This window comes from Salvelinus namaycush, chromosome 2, assembly GCF_016432855.1.
Source record: "Salvelinus namaycush isolate Seneca chromosome 2, SaNama_1.0, whole genome shotgun sequence".
In the NCBI taxonomy this organism is placed as follows: Eukaryota; Metazoa; Chordata; class Actinopteri; order Salmoniformes; family Salmonidae; genus Salvelinus; species Salvelinus namaycush.
Genome location: NC_052308.1, coordinates 73,347,861 through 73,369,292, shown reverse-complemented (window position 1 = coordinate 73,369,292; position 21,432 = coordinate 73,347,861). Strand labels below are relative to the sequence as shown.

At 40.4% G+C, this 21,432-nt stretch overlaps 1 protein-coding gene and 1 pseudogene across 1 annotated transcript in view; one reads left to right on the top strand and one right to left on the bottom strand.

The window, feature by feature from the left end:
- The window catches only part of LOC120020000, a 34,084-nt pseudogene extending 19,523 nt beyond the window's left edge, over positions 1-14,561 (bottom strand).
- Positions 1-21,432, top strand: part of LOC120023442 — a gene marked incomplete at both ends in the record, with an annotated part of 359,115 nt that overhangs the window by 311,171 nt on the left and 26,512 nt on the right.

Genomic DNA, 21,432 nt, shown 5'->3' with positions numbered 1-21,432 from the left:
GGGTTGGATATAGTCATGGTAGGATACATGATAGTGGCAACACATGGAGTTGGGTTTGATATAGTCATGGTAGGATACATGATAGTGGCAACACATGGAGTAGGGTTGGATATAGTCATGGTAGGATACATGATAGTGATAACACATGGAGTTGGGTTGGATATATTCATGGTAGGATACATGATAGTGGCAACACATGGAGTTGGGTTGGATATAGTCATGGTAGGATACATGAGTGGCAACATGGAGTAGGGTTTGATATAGACATGGTAGGATACATGATAGTGATAACACATGGAGTAGGGTTTGATATAGTCATGGTAGGATACATGATAGTGGAAACACATGAAATAGGGTTTGATATAGTCATGGTAGGATACATGATAGTGATAACACATGGAGTTGGGTTGGATATAGTCATGGTAGGATACATGATAGTGGCAACACATGGAGTTGGGTTGGATATAGTCATGGTAGGATACATGATAGTGGCAACACATGGAGTTGGGTTGGATATAGTCATGGTAGGATACATGATAGTGATAACACAGGGAGTAGGGTTGGATATAGTCATGGTAGGATACATTATAGTGATAACACATGGAGCAGGGTTTGATATAGTCATGGTAGGATACATGATAGTGGAAACACATGAAGTAGGGTTTGATATAGTCATGGTAGGATACATGATAGTGGTAACATGTGGAGTAGGGTTGATATAGTCATGGTAGGATACATGATAGTGGCAACACATGGAGTAGGGTTTGATATAGTCATGGTAGGATACATGATAGTGGTAACATGTGGAGTTGGGTTTGATATAGTCATGGTAGGATACATGATAGTGGCAACACATGGAGTAGGGTTTGATATAGTCATGGTAGGATACATGATAGTGGAAACACATGAAGTAGGGTTTTATATTATCATGGTAGGATACATGATAGTGGTAACATGTGGAGTAGGGTTGATATAGTCATGGTAGGATACATGATAGTGGCAACACATGGAGTAGGGTTTGATATAGTCATGGTAGGATACATGATAGTGGTAACATGTGGAGTAGGGTTGATATAGTCATGGTAGGATACATGAGTGGCAACACATGGAGTTGGGTTTGATATAGTCATGGTAGGATACATGATAGTGGAAACACATGGAGTAGGGTTTGATATAGTCATGGTAGGATACATGATAGTGGAAACACATGGAGTAGGGTTTGATATAGTCATGGTAGGATACATGATAGTGATAACACAAGGAGTAGGGTTTGATATGGTCATGGTAGGTTACATGATAGTGGCAACACATGGAGTAGGGTTGGATATACATGATAGTGGAAACACATGGAGTAGGGTTTGATATAGTCATGGTAGGATACATGATAGTGGTAACACATGGAGTAGGGTTTGATATAGTCATGGTAGGATACATGATAGTGGCAACACATGGAGTAGGGTTTGATATAGTCATGGTAGGATACATGATAGTGGCAACACATGGAGTAGGGTTGGATATAGGCATGGTAGGATACATGATAGTGATAACACATGGAGTAGGGTTTGATATGGTCATGGTAGGTTACATGATAGTGGAAACACATGAAGTAGGGTTTGATATAGTCATGGTAGGATACATGATAGTGGCAACACATGGAGTTGGGTTGGATATAGTCATGGTAGGATACATGATAGTGGCAACACATGGAGTTGGGTTTGATATAGTCATGGTAGGATACATGATAGTGGTAACACATGGAGTAGGGTTTGATATAGTCATGGTAGGATACATGATAGTGATAACACATGGAGTTGGGTTGGATATATTCATGGTAGGATACATGATAGTGGCAACACATGGAGTTGGGTTGGATATAGTCATGGTAGGATACATGATAGTGGCAACATGGAGTAGGGTTTGATATAGACATGGTAGGATACATGATAGTGATAACACATGGAGTAGGGTTTGATATAGTCATGGTAGGATACATGATAGTGGAAACACATGAAATAGGGTTTGATATAGTCATGGTAGGATACATGATAGTGATAACACATGGAGTTGGGTTGGATATAGTCATGGTAGGATACATGATAGTGGCAACACATGGAGTTGGGTTGGATATAGTCATGGTAGGATACATGATAGTGGCAACACATGGAGTTGGGTTGGATATAGTCATGGTAGGATACATGATAGTGATAACACATGGAGTAGGGTTGGATATAGTCATGGTAGGATACATGATAGTGATAACACATGGAGCAGGGTTTGATATAGTCATGGTAGGATACATGATAGTGGAAACACATGAAGTAGGGTTTGATATAGTCATGGTAGGATACATGATAGTGGTAACATGTGAAGTAGGGTTTGATATAGTCATGGTAGGATACATGATAGTGGTAACATGTGGAGTAGGGTTGATATAGTCATGGTAGGATACATGATAGTGGCAACACATGAAGTAGGGTTTGATATAGTCATGGTAGGATACATGATAGTGGTAACATGTGGAGTAGGGTTGATATAGTCATGGTAGGATACATGAGTGGCAACACATGGAGTTGGGTTTGATATAGTCATGGTAGGACACATGATAGTGGAAACACATGGAGTAGGGTTTGATATAGTCATGGTAGGATACATGATAGTGATAACACAAGGAGTAGGGTTTGATATGGTCATGGTAGGTTACATGATAGTGGCAACACATGGAGTTGGGTTTGATATAGTCATGGTAGGATACATGATAGTGGCAACACATGGAGTAGGGTTGGATATAGTCATGGTAGGATACATGATAGTGATAACACATGGAGTAGGGTTTGATATGGTCATGGTAGGATACATGATAGTGGCAACACATGGAGTTGGGTTGGATATAGTCATGGTAGGATACATGATAGTGGCAACACATGGAGTTGGGTTTGATATAGTCATGGTAGGATACATGATAGTGGCAACACATGGAGTAGGGTTTGATATAGTCATGGTAGGATACATGATAGTGGAAACACATGAAGTAGGGTTTGGTATAGTCATGGTAGGATACATGATAGTGGTAACATGTGGAGTAGGGTTGATATAGTCATGGTAGGATACATGATAGTGGCAACACATGGAGTAGGGTTTGATATAGTCATGGTAGGATACATGATAGTGGTAACATGTGGAGTAGGGTTGATATAGTCATGGTAGGATACATGATAGTGGCAACACATGGAGTAGGGTTTGATATAGTCATGGTAGGATACATGATAGTGGAAACACATGAAGTAGGGTTTGGTATTGTCATGGTAAGCAAAATACTTTACTCAACATATTGTGCAGCTTTCTGTTGCGGGATCTTTTTATGGGGGGGGGGGGGGGGGGGGGGCCCTTTGTTGTTTACACTTCACACACATGGTTATGGGCTTAAGAATTAAGAATTTGTTCTTAACTGACTTGCCGAGTTAAATATAAAACATTTAAATGACAAAGGAAAAACAGGTTTATAGAAACATTTATTAAAGATAAAAAATATACCTTCTTTACATAACAGTAAGTATTCAGACCCTTTATTATGAGACTGTCAGAGTAAAAACCAAGCCATGAGGTAGAAGGAATTGTCTGTAGAGCTCCGAGACAGGATTGGGTCGGGCCACAGATCTTGGGAAGGGTACCAACACATTTCTGCAGCATTGGAGGTCCCAAAGAACAGAGTGGCCTCCATCAATCTAAAATGGAAGAAGTTTGGAACCACCAAGACTCTTCCTAGAGCTTGCTGCACGGCCAAACTGAGCAGTCGGGGGAGATGGGCCTTGGTCAGGGAAGTGACCAAGAATCTGATGGTCACTCTGACAGAGCTTTAGAGTTCCTCTGTGGAAATGGGAGAACCTTCCAGAAGGACAACCATCTCTCCACCTCTCCACCAATCAAGCCTTTATGGTAGAGTGGCCTGACGGAAGCCACTCCTCAGTCAAAGGAACATGACAGCCCACTTGGAGTTTGCCAAAAGGCACCAAAAGGACTTTCAGACCATGAGAAACCAGATTCTCTCGTCTGATGAAACCAAGATTGAACTCTTTGGCCTGAATGCCAAGCGTCACGTCTGGAGGAAACCTGGCACCATCCCTAGGGTGAAGCATGGTGGTGGCAGCGTCATGCTGTGGTGATGTTTTTCAGCGGCAGGGACTAGGAGACTAGTCAGGATCAAGGGAAAGATGAACTGAGCAAAGTACAGCGAGATCCTTGATGAAAACCTGCTCCAGAGCGCTCAGGACCTCAAACTGAGGGCGAAGGTTCACCTTCCAACAGGACAACAACCCTAAGCACACAGCCAAGACAATGCAGTAGTGGCTTCGAGTCAAGTCTCTGAATGTCCTTGAGTGGCCGAGCCAGAGCCTGGACTTGAACCCGATCTAACATCTCTGGAGAGACCTGAAAATAGCTGTGCAGCAACACTCCCCATCCAACCTGAAACCTGACAAAGCTTGAGAGAATCTGCAGAAAAGAATGGGAGAAACTCCCCAAATACAGGTGTGCCAAGCTTGTAGCATCATACCCAAGAAGACTCAATGCTGTAATCGCTGCCAAAGGTGCTTCGACAAAGTACTGAGTAAAGGGTCTGAATAGTTATGTAAATGTTATTTTTCAGTTTTTTATTTTTTAAATAATTAGCAACAATTTCTAAAGACCTGTTTTTGTTTTGTCGTTATGGGATATTGTGTGTAGATTGATGAGAGGGAAAAAATGATTTAACTTTTACCGCCTCAGAAACCCGGATCCGGGATCACCCCCCACCCCCCCCACACTGATTAGCATCGCTAGCATAGCGTCACAATTAAATAGTAGCATCTAAATATCATTAAATCACAAGTCCAAGACACCAAATGAAAGATACAGATCTTGTGAATAAAGCCACCATTTCAGATTTTTTAAATGTTTTACAGGGAAGACAAAATATGTAAATCTATTAGCTAACCCCGTTAGCAAAATACACCACTTTTCTAACTCCATCAGTTTCTTACTCCATCAGGTGCTATCACCAATTCGGCCAAATAAAGATATTGATAGCCACTAACCAAGAAAAAACCTCATCAGATGACAGTCTGATAACATATTTATTGTATAGCATAGGTTTTGTTAGAAAAATGTGCATATTTCAGGTATAAATCATAGTTTGCAATTGCAGCCACCATCACAAATCTCCCCAAAGCGACTAGAATTACTACATAGAGCAACGTGTATTACCAATTTACTCATCATAAAACATTTCTTAAAAATACACAGCTCACAGCAATGGATAGACACAGATCTTGTGAATTCAGACAATATTTCAGATTTTCAAAGTGTCTTACAGCGAAAACACAATAAATCGTTATATTAGCATACCACATATGCAAACGTTACCCGACCATTGATTCAAGCCAAAGAGAGCGATATCGTTATCATCGCCAAAATATATTAATTTTTTCACTAACCTTCTCAGAATTCTTCCGATGACACTCCTGTAACATCATATTACACAATCCATATAGAGTTTGATCGAAAATGTGCATATTTAGCCGCACAATTCGTGGTTACACAACGTGATTAGTGGGCAAAAAATCAAGCAATTTGCCCGGCGCCATTTTGGAAAGGCACCTAATCTTATCGAAAACTATTCATAAACTTGACTAAAAAAATACAGGTTGGACATGAAATGAAAGATGCATTAGTTATTAATGCAACCGCTGAGTTAGATTTTTTAAATTAACGTTACTAGACATACAGTGTGCGTTACAGCCAGACTAGTGCCGCAATAATGGCGTCACTAGTCGCCATTATTGAGTTTACATTTTTCCACATAAAAACGGAATAACATCATAAATAGCTCTTACTTTTCGACGAGCTTCCATCAGAATCTTGGCCAAGTGGTCCTTTGTCCAAAAGAATCGTTGCTTGGTTGTAAAACGTTGCATTCAACTTCTGATATAGCAGCTAACAATAGCTAACAATAGCTATTTTGCCCCAACGTGTCCAAATCCTCAAGACGCAATACTGAGGAAATTCCGAAAAATAGCAATATACTCGCATAATCTGATATAACTCGGTTTAAAATAGCTTCGTTATGATGTTTCTAAAACCTATATCGAATTAAATTACAGACGGATACATCTAACGTTGATAATTGAGCGTTTGAAAATGGCATCCTGAGGTCCCTCTCTGCGCAATGGTCAGCGTCGAAAAGAGGGCGCACCTCACTCCTTGGCCTTTTATAACCTCTGAGAGCTACGTAGCAAGCCCATTCCACTTCTCATTGGTTACTGACATCCAGGGGAAGGCGGGTGCAGTTCATGTCGTTCCATAGGATACACACAGACCTTTAAAACTGATCTGAGACCAGAGCTTCGCTCTCAGACCTTCGCAGTACCTGTCATGGATTTCGCTGTAGAAAGAGTTCTGGGTCACCCACAGACATAATTCCAACGGTTTATGAAACTAGAGAGTGTTTTCTATCCAATAGAATTAATAATATGCATATTGTACGAGCAAGAATTGAGTACGAGGCAGTTTAATTTGGCGACACCCAGAAAAAAAAAATGCTAACTGCTCCCCCTATTGACAAAAGGTTAATACACAATAGAATAAGGCTGTAATGTAACAAAATGTGGAAAAAAGTCAAGGGGTCTGAATACTTTCTGAAGGCATTGTATATAGCCATGTTATAAAGTATGAAAAGGCTTGTTCATTCACATGTCATGAATTCACTATGACATCATCATATTTGTATATATCCTAATTAAACAACTTTTGATGGAAACATGGTTATTATTTATTTAACAATGTAAGTCAACTGAGAACACATTCTCATTTACAGCAACAACCTGGGGAATAGTTACAGGGGAGAGAAGGGAGGATGCATGAGCCAAATTGTAAACAGTTTCCTCCCATGCATGCTGTTCTCAGTTGACGTCCCATCTGAAAGATGGCACCCGACACAAGGCAATGTCCCCAATCTGAATACTTTCCAAAGGCACTGGAAGTGATTGAGGAGACACCGTAATTGCTATATTCTAATTAAAATGATTGACCCATAAGAGAACACATGACCAAAGCAAGGCGTGACCATTTAGAAATAAAACAATATTCTTAATGATAAACATAATCTAATAAACAAATGTTTGCATAACCAACCAGGACCAACCCTGTTTAGCTTCAGAAGCAAGCCAAGCTTCAGAAGCAAGCCAGCTGTGGGAAGTAGGGTGGTATGCTGCTGGCTCCAAAATCAAGCTATATACAGCATAATTGTTTTCCCCTCAGGAAGCTCTGGTAAACAGTTGATGTAGTACACTGCTGCCACCACCAGGCCTGGAGGGCATTCTGACTTTGTTGATAGCGAGTTGTGTTGCTAAAAACGTAGCAGCTAACTAACTGGCTACTGATCAACCTATTGTGTGTATTGAACATTCACATTCATATTGGACAGCCTTACCTGTATAGTAGCACCAACACCCATCAGCCCAATCTCTTCTTGATGTCAAAGCTGCAGTGTATTGTTGCTATAGGAGTATTAAATTAATGAATAATCCTATTTATTTAAAGCCACGCTAAGATGTCACCATACTATTCCTTTAAAGCCCCTCTGTCAGATATAAATCATCAGAGTGGGAAACCAACTGACATGGAAACAATGGAGCAAATGTATCACTATCAGAGGGGTGTATTATGACATCAGATAGAACTACTCAGACATTCCAAATATCACTTGATTATCAGAGGGGTGTATTATGACATCAGATAGAACCCCGCCCACATTCCACTGAAAAGGCAGCGCGCGAAATTCAAAAAAAAAAAAACGAAATATTTTGCTTTCACACATTAACAAGTCCAATACAGCAAATGAAAGATAAACATCTTGTGAATCCAGCCAACATGTCCGATTTTTTAAATGTTTTACAGCGAAAACACCACGTATATTTATGTTAGCTCACCACCAAATACAAAAAAGCACAGACATTTCTTTCACAGCACAGGTAGCTTGCACAAAACCAACCAAACTAACCAAGAACCAACCAAACTAACCAAGAAACAACTTCATCAGATGACAGTCTTATAACATGTTATACAATAAATCTATGTTTTGTTCGAAAAATGTGCATATTTCAGGTATAAATCATAGTTTTACATTGCAGCTACAATCACAAATAGCACCGAAGCAGCTAGAACAATTACAGAGACCAACATGAAATACCTAAATACTCATCATAAAACATTTATGAAAAATACATGGTGTACAGCAAATGAAAGACAAACATCTTGTGAATCCAGCCAATATTTCAGATTTTTTAAGTGTTTTACAGCGAAAACATAATATAGCATTATATTAGCTTACCACAATAGCCAAAAACACAACCCATTTATCAGCAGCAAAAGTTAGCGATCGCAAAAAAACAGCAAAAGATATATAATTTTTCACTAACCTTGACAAGCTTCATCAGATGACAGTCCTATAACATCAGGTTATACAATACACTTATGTTTTGTTCGAAAATGTGCATATTTAGAGCTGAAATCCGTGGTTATACATTGTGAAAACGTAGCAACTTTTTTCCAGAATCTCCGGATATATTTCTGACACTCACCTATTCTGACCAAATAACTCATCATAAACTTTACTAAAAAAGACATGTTGTACAGCAAATGATAGATACACTAGTTCTTAATGCAATCGCCGTGTTAGAATTCTAAAAATAACTTTAGCACGACATACAGCTTACGTTATAGCGAGACAGCGCCCAAAATCAGGGCGGAAAATAATACTAAACATTTGACAGAAATACGAAATAACATCATAAATGGGTCCTACTTTTGCTGAGCTTCCATCAGAATCTTGTACAAGGGGTCCTTTGTCCAGAATAATCGTTGTTTGGATTTAGAATGTCCTCTTCGTCTGTCGAATTAGCAACCAAAGCTAGCCAAGTGGCGCGAAGCTGTCCATCGTCACCAAACGCAGAGAACGGAACACGCCAAAACTCCCGATAAACTTTCAATAATCTGATAAAACTATATTGAAAAAACATACTTTACGATGATATTATCACATTTATCAAATAAAATCAAAGCCGGAGATAATAGCCGTCTATAACGAAAGCTTTTCAGAAGGCAATCCAGAGTTCCTTCCCGCGCCTTCCTGAACAAAGGAAATTGGGGTCATGTCATTCCAAGAGCTCTCTTTTGACCTCAGATCAAGCTATACACTCCATTTCACCTCTCACTGCCTATTGACATCTAGTGGAAGGCGTATGAAGTGCATGTTTATCCATAGATTTCAAGCAAATGAATAGGGAGGCCCTGGAACACAGCCTCGATTTCAGATTTTTCACTTTCTGACAGGAAGTTTGCTGCAAAATTAGTTCTGTTTTACTCACAGATATAATTCAAACGGTTTTAGAAACCTGAGAGTGTTTTCTATCCAATAGTAATAATAATATGCATATTGTACGAGCAAGAATTGAGTACGAGGCAGTTTAATTTGGGAACGATTTTTTACAAAGTGAAAACAGCGCCCCCATATCCCAAACAGGTTTTAACTTGTATTTTTCCATTCGGCACATGGGAATTCAACAGCAAAAGTATTTTTTGGTCTCGTAAAGCCTTTGATCAGCAATAAGTCTGTCTGATAAAAACATTTCTTGTGGAAAAATGCATATATTGTGTAATGCAGATTTTAGAATATTCACATGAACATCTGTTGCAAATTACATGGAAACTTAGCTACTAAGGTGGATATTGATCCAACACCTGCCGCTTATTCAAACCAGCCCACTAGGCACAAACGTCAGTTCAACATCAAGTTTCTATTTACATTTCTTTGAGTCGTCAACTAAAGTCAAATCAACATAAAATGTCACCTGTCATTGGATTTAGGTTGCAAGTCCATGAAACAAAAGGTGTTTTGTTGAAATGACGTGGAAACGTTTATTCAACCAGTGGAAGCTTGCACCCAGGAAAGTGGAACGAGGAACTCTTCTTTGAGACAATGATGAAACAGCAATCCGTGGGAGAGTTGTGGTGGATATTATAAAATAAGGATCTGCTGGAGTCCAAGTCAAACCAAGATTCTTTATTTCTGAGCTCAGAGAGAATAACAGTTACACAGCGCAGTGTAGACAGTTTGAATTCCTGAAGCATTAGGTGATGAGCACATATCTTTATAGTTTCCTGTTCCTGGGAGGGACTTTATTCATACAAAGACGCAGGGGCAGCTGGTTTGCAACGCAGGATGATACTCCCAGGAACAGGAGATTATAATAGGTCAGTTTCACAAAGTTCGTCTGTGGTGGTTAATTTCTGTATTACCAAATGAGGAGAGACAAACTTCACACACCAATCAGAGTTATACTTAAACTACATCTTTAATCATAAGATCTTTGCAATGACTTTCAACAATTCACTATTTCTAATGAACCGTTGAGAGTGGCAACACAATGGCTACTGAGATCTTTTATAGCAAAGATCCACCCCCCTAGTCGACATAACAAACCACAGATATTAGGAACAGTTCACAAAGTGAGACTTTATAATGAGAAAGGAGTATCCCGTAGCCAGATAGCATTCGCTATAATTATCATTCAGTTTGGTCCCTAAGACAAGGTTCTAATCTCTTTCCTGGTACTTCATAGCACAAAAACACCAACTCATCCAATGGCATAACTCAATTGTCAACTCTATCAATTGTCAACTCTAGATACTCCCATCTCAAGTAAAACCCCTTCTTGACCCCACTCCTGGACAAGCTCACTGAGGGGAGTGAGCCTCTAGGTCATACACTATCCCAGGATAAGTGCAACATCAGAGAGGACATACAATGGTTCCAGACACTGCCATACACCTCCCCCCAATGCCAAAGGAGGGAGTGACTTGCGCACAGACATTGTGGAAACCAGTAATTGGTTCCCCATTACTCACACCATCCCTTCACATAGTTTAACAGATACATTCACATATGAAGACAATGTTCCCTCCTGTCCTCTTCCCTTCCTGATATTCTGCGTAGCACCAGGGACATGTGAAAGACAAGCCTGACCTCTCCCCTCTCTGGGCCCCAGGTGACTGAGCCCCAGCTGAGGGAAGAAGTGCAACTGCCATCACCAGAGTCCGAAGGGATACATTCTAATAACAAGTATATCACATCAGCATATTATGCAGATAAGACATCTTAATTATCTATGTTACCCAACTAATTCTGATTCATCCACCACAAGTCACATACTCAGATATGTGGACACATACAATTAACATTTTGCATTACAGAGTCTGTGAACATTTTCATTTCATTAAGTCATCAGTGGGCCAACATTGCAAATGTAAACAACGGAACAAATGCATCACATCCAAATATCACTTTATATCTGTAGTGCTGGAGGAAAGACACACAGATAAACACAAACACAGAGTTTAAAAAAGGACCATTTAAACACATGGAATCTGACCTACTCTATATTCAAACTGACATACTCCATATTCAATTCATGTTTTCTAATAAAAACATACAAATATATGTTTTAGTATACTTTGTACAATTCAAGTTCATATGGTAAAAACAGGTAATCATTATCAGTCAACAATACAAGACAGCAAGTCCCCTGTGTGTATTCTCTCATGCTATTTCAGCTCCCCCGGATGGTTGAAACTCCTTCCACATTGGGAGCAGCGGTAAGGCTTCTTCCCTGTGCGCATTCTCTCATGTTTTTTCAGGCTCCCTAATTCGTTAAAACTCTTTCCACACTGGGAGCAGTGGTAAGGCTTCTCCCCTGTGTGTATTCTCTCATGTATTTTCAGGTTCCCTAACTTGTTAAAACACTTTCCACACTGGGAGCAGTGGTAAGGCTTCTCCCCTGTGTGTATTCTCATGACATTTCAGCTCCCCCGGCTGGTTGAAACACTTTCCACACTGGGGGCAGTGGTAAGGCTTCTCCCCTGTGTGTATTCTCTCATGCTTTTTCAGATACCCTGACCGGTTAAAACTCTTTCCACACTGAGAGCAGTGGTAAGACTTCTCCCCTGTGTGTATTCTCTCATGTTGTTTCAGGTCCCATAACTGGTTAAAACACTTTCCACAGTGGGAACACTGGTAAGGCTTTTCAACTGTATGTATTCTCTCATGTTGTTTCAGGTTCCCTAACTGGTTAAAACACTTGCCACACTGGGAGCAGTGATAAGGCTTCTCCCCTGTGTGTATTATCTCATGAACTTTCAGGTTACTTAAATGGTTAAAACTCTTTCCACACTGGGAGCAGTGGTAAGGCTTCTCACCTGTGTGTATTCTCTCAAGTTGTTTCAGGTCCCTTAACTGGTTAAAACACTTTCCACAGTGGGAACACTGGTGTCTTCTTGTTGGTTTGGACGTCCCTGGCTCTGGTTCCTCTGAGTCTGGTCTTTCTCCTGCCAAAGACAGTGTGTTTTAAAAAAAAGAGACCTGAATGAAACCTCCACATGATAAATAGGCCTTGCTACGAGGGTAAATCCTAATCAGATCGCTCAATAACCTAAGGCCAGTTTTAACAATCTTGGTGTGATTTTAAAACAAATGTAGAGTTTCCTGATAATTACTGATAATGTTAACATTACTTTTTTATTCATTCTGCTTTACAAGTCAGAACACAAAAAACTAAACCGTTCTTGGACACTCAAGACACAGACGTCGCTTAATTCCAATCGAGCAGGTGGTTCTAAATATATAACTTTCATAGCTGTATGATACAGAATGCGAGCTACAGTTGTGGCCAAAGGTTTTGAGAATGACACAAATATTAATTTCCACAAAGTTTGCTGCTTCAGTGTCTTCAGATATTTTTGTCAGATGTTACTATGAAATACTGAAGTATAATTACAAGCATTTCATAAGTGTCAAAGGCTTTTATTGGCAATGACATGAAGTTGATGCAAAGAGTCAATATTTGCAGTGTTGACCCTTCTTTTGCAAGACCTCTGCAATCCACCCTGGTGTCAATTAACTTCTGGGCCACAACCCTAGATGACAGCCCATTCTTGCATAATCAATGCTTGGAGTTTGTCAGAATTTGAGGGGTTTTGTTTGTCCACCCGCCTCTTGAGGATTGACCACAAGTTCTCAATGGGATTAAGGTCTGGGGAGATTCCTGGCCATGGACCCAAAATATTGATGTTTTGTTCTCCGAGCCACTTATCACGTTTGCCTTACGGCAAGGTGCTCCTTCATGCTGGAAAAGGAATTGTTCGTCACCGAACTGTTCCTGGATGGTTGGGAGAAGTTGCTCTCGGAGGATGTGTTGGTAGCATTCCTTATTCATGGCTGTGTTCTTAGGCAACATTGTGAGTGAGCCCACACCCTTGGCTGAAAAGCAACCCCACACATGAATGGTCTCAGGATGCTTTACCATTGGCAATGACACAGGACTGATGGAAGCGCTCACCTTGTCTTCTCCGGACAAGCTTTTTTCCAGATGCCCCAAACAATCGAAAAGGGGATTTATCAGAGAAAATGACTTTACCCCAGTCCTCAGCAGTCTAATCCCTGTACCTTTTGCAGAATATCAGTCTGTGTGCAGATGCACTCACACCTGCCTGCTGCTATTCCTGAGCAAGCTCTGTACTGGTGGTGCCCCGATCCCGCAGCTGAATCAACTTTAGGAGACGGTCCTGGCGCTTGCTGGACTTTCTTGGGTGCCCTGAAGCCTTCTTCACAACAATTAAACCGCTCTGAAGCCTTCTTCACAACAATTGAACCGCTCTCCTTGAAGTTATCGATGATCCGATAAAGGGTTGATTTAGGTGCAATCTTACTGGCAGCAATATCCTTGCCTGTGAAGCCTTTTTTGTGCAAAGCAATGATGACGGCACGTGTTTCCTTGCAGGTAACCATGGGTGACAGAGGAAGAACAATGATTCCAAGCACCACCCTCCTTTTGAAGCTTCCAGTTTTGGGGGGGGATTCTGTTCATTTGCATGGCAAAGAGGGACTTTGCAATTAATTACAATTCATCTGATCACTCTTCATAACATTCTGGAGTATATGCAAATTGCCATCATACAAACTGAGGCAGCAGACTGAAAATTCATATTTGTGTCATTCTCAAAACTTTTGGCCACAACTGTACACACTTCCTTAACTTCTTGTCAATATGGGGGCGCTGTTTCACCATTGGAAAAAATAGTGCCCAAATTAAACTGCCTCGTACTCAATTCTTGCTCGTACAATATGCATATTATTATTACTATTGGATAGAAAACACTCTCTAGTTTCTAAAACCGTTTAAATTATGTCTGTGAGTGAAACAGAACTGGACTTGTATGTGAGAATGCCAAATTTTCCTGTTTGCTGTTCTGAGACCTGTGTATAACTCTGCCTGTCTTCTATTGGTTGAGATGCACTGCATACGCCTTCCACTGGGTGTCAGCGAATAGGGAGACTTGAAATGTAGTCTCTACGTAGATCTCAAAGGTTATAAATGACATGGCAAAGACGTGTATCGTTCTTTTCCCCCTTCGCTCTGACGCACTGAGGACCTTGGCACATTGTAATAGAACCATCGGTTATAGATCTTAGACATTTCCGGCTGTGTTTTTATTCGATATAGGCTTTAAAGACATCATAATCTTGTTATTTTGAACCGAATTATATCAGTTTATGTCAGTATATTGCGATTTTCGGGTATTTATTTCCGTGGCGTTGTAGGAAGTTGGGTATCTCTCTCTTTCATGCTAATGTTTACTGCTAATTGCAACGTGGAAGAGGACGTTCTCCAACCTAGCAACGATTCTTTTGGACAAAGGACACCTTTCCCAAGATTCTGATGAGAGTTCATCGAAAAGTAAGAACTATTTATGCTGATAATTCGTTGTTCTGTTGAAAAATGTCAAATAATAATTCCGCCATGAATTTCGGTGCGTCTCGCTTTAGCGCACGCTGTATGCTTGAAGCAACATTAATTTTAAAAATGTAACCCAGCGATTGCATTAAGAACTAATTTGTCTTTCAATTGCTGTCCAACCTGTATTTTTTTAGTCAAGTTTATGAATAGTTTTCTATTAGTATAGGTGCCTCTCCAAGATGGCGCCGGACAGATTGCTTGAGGTTTTGGACACTAATCACATTGTATAAGCACGATTTGTGCCGCTAAATATGCACATTTTCGAACAAACTCTATATGCATTGTGTAATATGATGTTATAGGACTGTCATCTGAAGAATTCTGAGAAGGTTAGTGAAAAAATGTATATATTTTGGTGGTTTATACGTTATCGCTATTTTTGCCTTGAATCAATGCTGTTGTGATGTTTGCTATTGTGGTAAGCTAATATAACGCTATATTGTGTTTTCGCTGTAAAACACTTAGAAAATCTGAAATATTGTCTGGATTCACAAGATCTGTGTCTTTCATCTGCTGTACGCTGTGTATTTTTAAGAAATGTTTTATGATGAGTAATTAGCTAATACACGATGGTCTCTGTAGTTATTCTAGTCGCTTTGGTGAGAGTTGTGATAGTGGCTGCAATGGTAAACTATGATTTATACCTCAAATATGCACATTTTTCTAACAAAACATATGCTATACAATAAATATGTTATCAGACTGTCATCTGATGAAGTTGTTTCTTGGTTAGTGGCTATTTATATCTTTATTTGGTCGAATTTGTGATAGCTACTGATGGAGTAAAAAAATGGTGAAGTAAAGAAGTGGTGTCTTTTGCTAACGTGGTTAGCTAATAGATTTACATATTGTGTCTTCCCTGTAAAACATTTAAAAAATCAGAAATGATGTCTGGATTCACAAGATGTGTATCTTTCATTTGGTGTCTTGGACTTGTGATTTCATGAACATTTTATTATATGATATCCCTGTGGCTTTAGGCTAGGCTATGCTAGTCAGCTTTTTTGATGGGGGTGCTCCCGGATCCGGGTTTGTGAGGCGTTAGAGGTTAAACATAAAATAAGTAAATACGTAATTTTAAGTGGAAGTCCAAAACTTGTTTTTACGTCGAAGACACAAAGCACATCAGTAAAATCTCCCCGTTGTCGAAAGGGTTCGACGCCTGCTGTTTAAATGGCCCAATTTCTTATTTAGACGTTCACAGATTTTCAACATTTTGACTATCGCTGATGTCATATTTTGGGTAAAGTAAAAAATAAAGTGAAATATTTGGGAAGATGTTCCTAAAACTGAGAGTAACTACAATAAACAAAAATATTAACGCAACATGTAAAGTGTTGGATGTTTCATGAGCTGAAAAAAAAGATGGAAGAATTTTTTACATCCCTGTTAGTTAACATTTATTCTTTGCCAAGATAATCCATCCACCTGACAGGTGTGGCATATCAAGCTGATTAAACAGCATGATCATTACACAAGTGCACCTTGTGCTGGGGAGAATAAAAGGCCTCTAAAATGTGCAGTTCGGTCACACAACACAATGCCACAGATGTCTCAAGTTTTAAGGGCGCGTGCAATTGGCATGCTGACTGCAGGAATATCCGCTGCAGCTGTTACCAGATAATTGAATGTTAAATTCTCTACCAGAAGCCGCCTCCAACGTCATTTTAGAGAATTTGGCAGTACATCCAACTGGCCTCACAACCACAGAACACATGTAACAACGCCAGCCCAGGACCTCCACATCGTCTGAGACCAGCCACCCGAGTTGTATTTCTCTTTGTAATGAAGCCCTTTTGTGGGGAAAAACTAATTCTGATTGGCTGGGCCTGGCTCCGCAATGGGTGGGCGCATGCCCTCCAGGGCCCACCAATGGCTGTGCCCCTGCCCAGTTATGTAAGGTCCATAGATTAGGGCCTCATTTATTTATTTAAAATCACTGACTCATATAAACTGTAAATCTTTGTTTATATTTTGGTTCAGTATACACACACACAGTGCATTCGTTAAAAACTTCTCTAGGATAGGGGTCAGCATTTTCACGTTTGGATGAAAAGCATATCCAAATTCAACTGCCAGCTACTCATCCCCAGAAGATAAGATGTGCATATTATTAGTTGATTTGGATGGAAAACACTCTGATGTTTCTAAAACTGTTTGAATCATGTCTGTGAGTATAACAGAACTTATTTAGCAGGCGAAACCCAGAGGACAAACCATTCAGATTTTGTTTTTTTTGAGGTCACTCTCTTTTCAATTATTTTTCATTGGGAATCCAGATTTCTAAGGGACAGTTCCTACCGCTTCCAATGGATGTCAACAGTCTTTAGAAATTGGTTGAGGTTTTTCCTTTGCGTAATGAAGAAGTACGGCCATCCAGAACGAGGGTAACTTGAAGTGTACTGTTAGACAGAGGCGCGTGACCAGAAAGCTAGCTACAGTTTGTTTTCCTCCCGTATTGAACACAGATCATCCCGTCTTCAATTTTATCGATTATTTACGTAAAAAAATACCAAAAGTTGTATTACAAAAGTAGTTTCAAATGTTTTGGCAAAGTTTACAGGTAACTTTTGAGATACTTTGTAGTCACGTTGCGCAAGTTGGAACCGGTGTTTTTATGGATCAAACGTGCCAAATAAATGGACCTTTTGGATATATATCGACGGAATTAAATCGAACAAAAGGACCATTTGTGATGTTTATGGGACATATTGGAGTGCCAACAAAAGAAGCTCGTCAAAGGTAAGGCATGAATTATATTTTTATTTCTGCGTTTTGTGTCGCGCCTGCAGGGTTGAAATATGCTTCTCTCTCTTTGTTTACTATGGTGCTATCTTCAGATAATAGCATCGTTTGCTTTCGCCGAAAAGCCCATTTGAAATCTGACATGTTGGCTGGATTCACAACAAGTGTAGCTTTAATTTGGTATATTGCATGTGTGATTTAATGAAAGTTTGATATTTATAGTATTTTAGTTTTATTTGGCACACTGCATTTTTACTGGCTTTTGGCCAGGTGGGAGGCTAGCGTCCCACATATCCCAGAGAGGTTTTAAGTATTCAGACCCCATCACCTTTTCCAAATTTTGTTACATTTCAGCATTATTCTAAAATTGATTCAATTGTTTCCCCCCCCTCGTCAATCAGCAAAAAAAAGAAACGTCCTCTCACTGTCAACTGCTTTTATTTTCAGCAAACTTAACATGTGTAAATATTTGTTGGAACATAACAGGATTCAATAACAGACATAAACTGAACAAGTTCCACAGACATGTGACTAACTGAAATTGAATAATGTGTCCCTGACCAAAGTGGGGGGGGTCAAAATAAAAAGTAAGTCAGTATCTGGTGTGGCCACCAGCTGCATTAAAGGAGGACTGTAGCTTCTAATGATGAATTACTATGGAGTCTGATGCTTTAAAGGAGAAGTTTAACCAAAATCCAGAAACTCATAAGTGATTCCATACATTGAAACTAGTCCAGTGGATTATTTCCCTCTCCCTGTAGTGCTGTACTGAAACAGCTGCAAAACGTGACTCGTGACGTTGCTGGATGCGGGCCTCGCTCTGCTGCTTTGCCAGTTAATTTGTTATTTTATTACAGCTTTGGCCTTTGTCTTTCACCTGGAGTTGTTTATTTATGTCTGAGAAAAAAACACTTTTCAACATAAAACATATACAAAATAAACTCAGCAAAAAAAATGACGGGTCTTTTTCAGGACCCTGTTTTACAAAGAATATTCGTAAAAATCCAAATAACGTCACAGATCTTCATTGTAAAGGGTTGAAACACTGTTTCCCATGCTTGTTCAATGAACCATAAACGATTAATGAACATGCACCTGTGGAACGGTCGACACAAACAGCTTACAGACGGTAGGCAATTAAGGTCACAGTTATGAAAACTTAGGACTCTAAAGAGGCCTTTCTACTGACTCTGAAAAACACAGAAAAAAAGATGCCCAGGGTCCCTGCTCATCTGCGTGAACGTGCCTTAGGCATTCTGCAAGGAGGCATGAGGACTGCAGATGTGGCCAGGGCAATAAATTACAATGTCCGTACTGTGAGACGCCTAAGACAGCGCTACAGGGAGACAGGACGGACAGCTTATCGTCCTCGCAGTGGCAGACCACGTGTAACAACACCTGCACAGGATCGGTACATCCGAACATCACACCTACAGGTACAGGATGGCAACAACAACTGCCCAAGTTACACCAGGAACGCACAATCCCTCCATCGGTGCTCAGACTAGAGGTCGACCGATTATGATTTTTCAACGCCGATACCGATTATTGGAGGACCAAAAAAGCCGATACCGATTAATCGGACGATTTTTATTTATTTATTTGTAATACTGAAAATTACAACAATACTGAAGGAACACTTATTTTAACTTAATATAATACATCAATACAATCAATTTAGCATCAAGTAAATAATGAAACATGTTAAATTTGGTTTAAATTATGCAAAAACAAAGTGTTGGAGAAGAAAGTAAAAGTGCAATATGTGCTATGTAAGAAAGCTAACGTTTCAGTTCCTTGCTCAAAACATGAGAACATATGAAAGCTGGTGGTTCCTTTCAACATGAGTCTTCAATATTCCCAGGTAAGAAGTTTTAGGTTGTAGTTATTATAGGAATTATAGGACTATTTCCCTCTATACCATTTGTATTTCATTAACCTTTGACTATTGGATGTTCTTATAGGCACTTTAGTATTGCAAGTGTAACAGTATAGCTTCCGTCCCTCTCCTCGATCCTCCCTGGGCTCGAACCAGCAACACAACGACAACAGCCACCATCGAAGCAGCGCTACCCATGCAGAGCAAGGGGAACAACTACTAGAAGGCTCAGAGCGAGTGACGTTTAAAACGCTATTAGCGCGCGCTAACTAGCTAGCCATTTCACTTCGGTTACACCAGCCTCATCTCGGGAGTTGATAGGCTTGAAGTCATAAACAGCGCAATGCTTGACGCACAACGAAGAGCTGCTGGCAAAACGCACGAAAGTGCTTTTTGAATGAATGTTTACACGCCTGCTTCTGCCTACCACCGTTCAGTCAGAAAGGTAGATACTTGTATGCTTGTATACTCAGTCAGATTATATGCAACGCAGGACACGCTAGATAATACCTAGTAATATCATCAACCATGTGTAGTTAACTAGTAGTTATGATTGATTGTTTTTTATAAGATAAGTTTAATGCTAGCTAGCAACTTACCTTGGCTTACTGCATTTGCGTAACAGGCAGTCTCCTTGTGGAGTGGAACGAGAGAGAGGCAGGTCGTTATTGCGTTGGACTAGTTAACTGTAAGGTTGCAAGATTGGATCCCCCGGGCTGACAAGGTGAAAATCTGTCGTTCTGCCCCTGAACAAGGCAGTTAACTCACCGTTCCTAGGCCTTCATTGAAAATAAGAATGTGTTCTTAACTGACTTGCCTAGTTAACTAAAGGTATAAAAATAATAATAATAATAATAATAATAATAATAATAATAATTCGGCGCCCAAAAATACCGATTTCCGATTATGAAAACTTGAAATCGGCCCTAATTAAATCGGCCATTCCGCTTAATCGGTCGACCTCTAGCTCAGACTGTCCGCAATTGAATGAGAGAGGCTGGACTAAGGGCTGTTGAAAAGGCAGGTCCTCACCAGACATCACCGGCAACAACGTCGCCTCTGGGCACAAACCCACCGTCACTGGACCAGACAGGACTGGCAAAAAGTGCTTTTCACTGACAAGTCGCGGTTTTATCTCCAGGGGTGATGGTCGGATTCACGTTTATCGTCGAAGGAGGGGATTTGTAGGTGGAGGGGCCGTCATAGTCTGGGGCGGTGTGTCACAGCATCATCAGACTGAGCTTGTTGTCATTGCAGGCAATCTCAACGGTGTGCGTTACAGGGAAGACATCCTCCTCCCTCATGTGGTACCCTTCCTGCAGGCTCATCCTGACATGACCCTCCAGCATGACAATGCCACCAGCCATACTGCTCCTTCTGTGCGTGATCTCCTGCAAGACAGGAATGTTAGTGTTCTGCCATGGCCAGCGAAGAGCCCGGATCTCAATCCCATTGCGCACGTCTGGGACCTGTTGGATCGGAGGGTGAGAGCTAGGGCCATTCCCCCCAGAAATGTCCGGGAACTTGCAGGTGCCTTGGTGGAAGAGTGGGGTAACATCTCACAGCAAGTACTGTCAAATCTGGTGCAGTCCATGAGGAGGAGATGCACTGCAGTACTTAACCTGTTTGGGATAAGGGGGCAGCATTTTCACGTTCGGATGAAAAGCATGCCCAGAGCAAACTTCCTGCTACTCAGGCCCAGAAGCTAATATATGCATATTATTAGTAGTATTGGATAGAAAACACTCTGAAGTTTCTAAAACTGTTTGAATTATGTCTGTGAGTATAACAGAACTCATATGGCAGGGGAAAACCTGAGAAAAATCCAACCAGGAAGTGGGAAATCTGAGGTTTGTAGTTTTCAACTCATTGCTTATCGAATGTACAGTGTCTATGGGGTCATATTGCACTTCCTAAGGCTTCCAC